Here is a 5911-nt window from a genome sequence, read left to right as displayed (position 1 = left end):
CATAGCTGGCTGGTTGCCTGTATATCTTTAGGTGGCTGGTTGCCTGTTTAACGTAGGTGGCTGGTTGCCTGTTTAACGTAGCTGGCTGGTTGCCTGTTTAACGTAGCTGGCTGGTTGCCTGTTTAACATAGCTGGCTGGTTGCCTGTATATCTTTAGGTGGCTGGTTGCCTGTATATCTTTAGGTGGCTGGTTGCCTGTTTAACGTAGGTGGCTGGTTGCCTGTTTAACATAGCTGGCTGGTTGCCTGTTTAATGTAGGTGGTTGCCTGTTTAACGTAGGTGGCTGGTTGCCTGTTTATCGTAGGTGTCTGGTTGCCTGTCTAATGTAGGTGGTTGCCTGTTTAACGTAGCTGGCTGGTTGCCTGTTCAATGTAGGTGGCTGGTTGCCTGTTTAACGTAGGTGGTTGACTGTTTAATGTAGGTGGCTGGTTGCCTGTTTATCGTAGGTGGCTGGTTGCCTGTTTAATGTAGATGGCTGGTTGCCTGTTTAACGTAGGTGGCTGGTTGCCTGTTTAACGTAGCTGGCTGGTTTCCTGTTTAACGTAGGTGTCTGGTTGCCTGTTTACCGTAGGTGGCTGGTTGCCTACTTACCGTAGGTGTCCGAGGTGTTTTTCCCCAATCGTCATAAAGTAGGGGACCGTTATTCTTCAAGCGGTTAAATACATTTGTCGTGTTGTCGCCACAACTCTGAGGCACTTTTTGTACACTGGCATTTGGTTGACATGGTTACACCACATCAGGGGACCAGCATCTAACTGCGTGTTGAGTGAGAGAAGCCGCTTGTGATTGGTCAGCATCCTCTTTACATGTCGATTGTAGAGAGCGAATGAACGGAGTCGAGCGCATCTCACTGGGGGACGCAAAGAGAGGAGGAAATCTCACCTTCTTGCCGTACGGATATCGATCACGTCACTATTGCAATTTCGATCTTAATTTGATTAATCGTGCAACGCTACTACACACACACACACACACACACACACACACACACACACACACACACACACACACACACACACACACACACACACACACACACACATACTCACACACATCGCATTCCTGCGGGGCATTCCTGCGGGGCATTCCTGCGGGGCATTCCTGCGGGGCATTCCTGTGCCGTGACCCCCAGAAAGTTTAAGGTATATACGAATCACTGATGCATTCTGTCTTATGATTCACCTCGGCAAATAAATACATGTTCTACTGAGTTCAATACATCTAGTTGATTCCCTACTATGTTCAATACATTTAGTTGATTCCCTACTGAGTTCAATACATTTAGTTGATTCCCCACTGAGTTCAATACATTTAGTTGATTCCCTACTGAGTTCAATACATCTAGTTGATTCCCTACATTTAGTTGATTCCCCACTGAGTTCAATACATTTAGTTGATTCCCTACTAAGTTCAATACATTTAGTTGATTCCCTACTAAGTTCAATACATTTACTTGATTCCCTACTAAGTTCAATACATTTAGTTGATTCCCTACTAAGTTCAATACATTTACTTGATTCCCTACTAAGTTCAATACATTTACTTGATTCCCCACTGAGTTCAATACATTTAGTTGATTCCCTACTAAGTTCAATACATTTAGTTGATTCCCTACTAAGTTCAATACATTTACTTGATTCCCTACTAAGTTCAATACATCTAGTTGATTCCCTACTAAGTTCAATACATTTAGTTGATTCCCTACTGAGTTCAATACATTTAGTTGATTCCCTACATTTAGTTGATTCCTTACTAAGTTCAACACAATTTTGAATAATGTAGAATTCTGTTTAAAGTCTGGATTCCGTGATTCTGTTGGAGTTCTCATCAACGCAGGTTTGATAGGAACCTGGCTATGGGGGACCATAGCAAATGTTGAGTTTAAGCCCCCTCTACAGTAAATAAGGTACTATTACAACTATAGCGGACTAAACCCAGTGGGCCGGTTTCCTGGACAGAGATCAGTGTTTCTCCAGTACTCTAGTCCCCCCAACAGCCCAACTCCAGTCCTCTAGTCTCCCCAACAGCCCAACTCCAGTCCTCTAGTCCCCCAACAGCCCAACTCCAGTCCTCTAGACTCCCCAACAGCCCAACTCCAGTCCTCTAGACTCTCCAACAGCCCAACTCCAGTCCTCTAGACTCCCCAACAGCCCAACTCCAGTCCTCTAGTTTCCCCAACAGACCAACTCCAGTCCTCTAGACTCCCCAACAGCCCAACTCCAGTCCTCTAGTCTCACCAACAGCCCAACTCCAGTCCTCTAGTCTCCCCAACAGCCCAACTCCAGTCCTCTAGTCCCCCCAACAGCCCAACTCCAGTCCTCTAGTTTCCCCAACAGCCCAACTCCAGTCCTCTAGTCCCCCCAACAGGCCAACTCCAGTCCTCTAGTTTCCCCAAAAGCCCAACTCCAGTCCTCTAGTTTCCCCAACAGCCCAACTCCAGTCCTCTAGCCCCCAAAAGCCCAACTCCAGTCCTCTAGTCCCCCAACAGCCCAACTCCAGTCCTCTAGACCCCCAACAGCCCAACTCCAGTCCTCTAGTCCCCCCAACAGCCCAACTCCAGTCCTCTAGTTTCCCCAACAGCCCAACTCAAGTCCTCTAGTCCCCCCAACAGCCCAACTCCAGTCCTCTAGACTCCCCAACAGCCCAACTCCAGTCCTCTAGTCCCCCCAACAGCCCAACTCCAGTCTTCTAGTCCCTCCAACAGCCCAACTCCAGTCCTCTAGTCCCCCCAACAGCCCAACTCCAGTCCTCTAGTCTCCCCAAAAGCCCAACTCCAGTCATCTAGTTTCCCCAACAGACCAACTCCAGTCCTCTAGTCCCCCCCCAACAGCTCAACTCCAGTCCTCTAGTCCCCCCAACAGCCCAACTCCAGTCCTCTAGTTTCCCCAACTGCCCAACTCCAGTCCTCTAGTTTCCCCAACAGCCCAACTCCAGTCCTCTAGACCCCCAAAAGCCCAAATCCAGTCCTCTAGTTTCCCCAACAGCCCAACTACAGTCCTCTAGTTTCCCCAACAGACCAACTCCAGTCCTCTAGTCCCTCCCAACAGCTCAACTCCAGTCCTCTAGTCCCCCCAACAGCCCAACTCCAGTCCTCTAGTTTCCCCAACAGCCCAACTCCAGTCCTCTAGTCCCCTCAACAGCCCAACTCCAGTCCTCTAGTCCCCCCAACAGCCCAACTCCAGTCCTCTAACAGCCCAACTCCTGTCCTCTAGTCCCCTCAACAGCCCAACTCCAGTCCTCTAGTCCCCCAACAGCCCAACTCCAGTCCTCTAACAGCCCAACTCCAGTCCTCTAACAGCCCAACTCCAGTCCTCTAACAGCCCAACTCCAGTCCTCTAACAGCCCAACTCCAGTCCTCTAGTTTCCCCAACAGCCCAACTCCAGTCCTCTAGTTTCCCCAACAGCCCAACTGCATCCCTCTAGTCCCCTCAACAGCCCAACTCCAGTCCTCTAGTCCCCTCAACAGCCCAACTCCAGTCCTCTAGTCCCCCCAACAGCCCAACTCCAGTCCTCTAACAGCCCAACTCCAGTCCTCTAGTCCCCCAACAGCCCAACTCCAGTCCTCTAACAGCCCAACTCCAGTCCTCCAACAGCCCAACTCCAGTCCTCCAACAGCCCAACTCCAGTACTCTAACAGCCCAACTCCAGTCCTCTAACAGCCCAACTCCAGTCCTCTAACAGCCCAACTCCAGTCCTCTAACAGCCCAACTCCAGTCCTCTAACAGCCCAACTCCAGTTCTCCAACAGCCCAATTCCAGTCCTATAACAGCCCAACTCCAGTCCTCTAACAGCCCAACTCCAGTCCTCTAACAGCCCAACTCCAGTCCTCTAACAGCCCAACTCCAGTCCTCTAACAGCCCAACTCCAGTCCTCTAACAGCCCAACTCCAGTCCTCTAGTTTCCCCAACAGCCCAACTCCAGTCCTCTAGTTTCCCCAACAGCCCAACTGCATCCCTCTAGTCCCCTCAACAGCCCAACTCCAGTCCTCTAGTCCCCTCAACAGCCCAACTCCAGTCCTCTAGTCCCCCCCAACAGCCCAACAGCCCAGCCCACTCCAGTCCTCCAACAGCCCAACTCCAGTCCTCCAACAGCCCAACTCCAGTCCTCTAACAGCCCAACTCCAGTCCTCTAACAGCCCAACTCCAGTCCTCTAACAGCCCAATTCCAGTCCTCTAATAGCCCAACTCCAGTCCTCTAACAGCCCAACTCCAGTCTCCCCAACAGCCTAACTCCAGTCCCCTAACAGCCCAGCTCCAGTCCTCTAACAGCCCAACTCCAGTCCTCTAACAGCCCAACTCCAGTTCTCCAACAGCCCAACTCCAGTCCCCTAACAGCCCAACTCCAGTCCTCTAACAGCCCAACTCCAGTCCTCTAACAGCCCAACTCCAGTCCTCTAACAGCCCAACTCCAGTCCTCTAACAGCCCAACTCCAGTTCTCCAACAGCCCAATTCCAGTCCTATAACAGCCCAACTCCAGTCCTCTAACAGCCCAACTCCAGTCCTCTAACAGCCCAACTCCAGTCCTCTAACAGCCCAACTCCAGTTCTCCAACAGCCCAACTCCAGTCCTCGTGCTGCTTTTTGATACTGAGTCGCAGCTTTAGAAAGCCGCACGTAACACCCTGGACCAGAGCTGGAGATTAGAGTGATGTGGACACGTAACACCCTGGACCAGAGCTGGAGATTAGAGTGATGTGGACACGTAACACCCTGGACCAGAGCTGGAGATTACAGTGATGTGGACACGTAACACCCTGGACCAGAGCTGGAGATTAGAGTGATGTGGACACGTAACACCCTGGACCAGAGCTGGAGATTAGAGTGATGTGGACACGTAACACCCTGGACCAGAGCTGGAGATTAGAGTGATGTGGACACGTAACACCCTGGACCAGTGCTGGAGATTAGAGTGATGTGGACACGTAACACCCTGGACCAGAGCTGGAGATTAGAGTGATGTGGACACGTAACACCCTGGACCAGTGCTGGAGATTAGAGTGATGTGGACACGTAACACCCTGGACCAGAGCTGGAGATTAGAGTGGACTCGTAACACCCTGGACCAGAGCTGGAGATTAGAGTGATGTGGACACTTTAGTCAATAACAAATAAAGTCTACATCCCAAATGGGCCCTGGTCTAAAATAGTGCACTAGATAGGGAATAGGGTGCCAGCCCTGGTCTAAAGTAGTGCACTAGATAGGGAATAGGGTGCCAGCCCTGGTCTAAAGTAGTGCACTAGATAGGGAATAGGGTGCCAGCCCTGGTCTAAAGTAGTGCACTAGATAGGGAATAGGGTGCCAGCCCTGGTCTAAAGTAGTGCACTAGATAGGGAATAGGGTGCCACTTGCCTGGTCCCAGATCTGTTTGTGCTGTCTGGCCAACTCCTATGGTCATTGTCACGCCTGAGTTGGCCAGACAGCACCAACAGGTCTGGGACCAGGCTAGACAGAATGTATATTTTAATTTCCCCATAACACAGTATAATGGACCGTTAGTCTCTAGGGGCGGACTGGGACCAGAAATCGGACCATTTCTTACACACCGGCCCATTTTCTTCCTCAAGGCTCCCATTTTTAGACAAATAATGACACATTTGAACAAAACCCCCCAAAACTATTTAGACAGGCCCACTGGGCTAAAAATGGACCAGCCCATCTGGCATTTGCCTGAACTGTCCTGTGGCCAGTCCACCCCTGTTAGACACTGGCCAGACTCAGGCCGCTGTGCATGCTGGGAGATGAGACGAAGAATGAATCGATGGCTTGTCTCTCCTCTCCAACTATCCTTACACAACAATGGTAGGTTATATAATTAATGATCACTGTGTGAAAAGGGTGGAAGACAGAAAAAAAATGGGTCAGGCTAAATTAATTCTTGACTCCACACACACACACGCACACACACACACAC

This window comes from Oncorhynchus keta, chromosome 13 (genome assembly GCF_023373465.1).
Source record: "Oncorhynchus keta strain PuntledgeMale-10-30-2019 chromosome 13, Oket_V2, whole genome shotgun sequence".
NCBI classification, from domain to species: domain Eukaryota; kingdom Metazoa; phylum Chordata; class Actinopteri; order Salmoniformes; family Salmonidae; genus Oncorhynchus; species Oncorhynchus keta.
The sequence above is the reverse complement of the archived record's forward strand: the minus strand, read 5'-3'. Positions refer to the sequence as shown.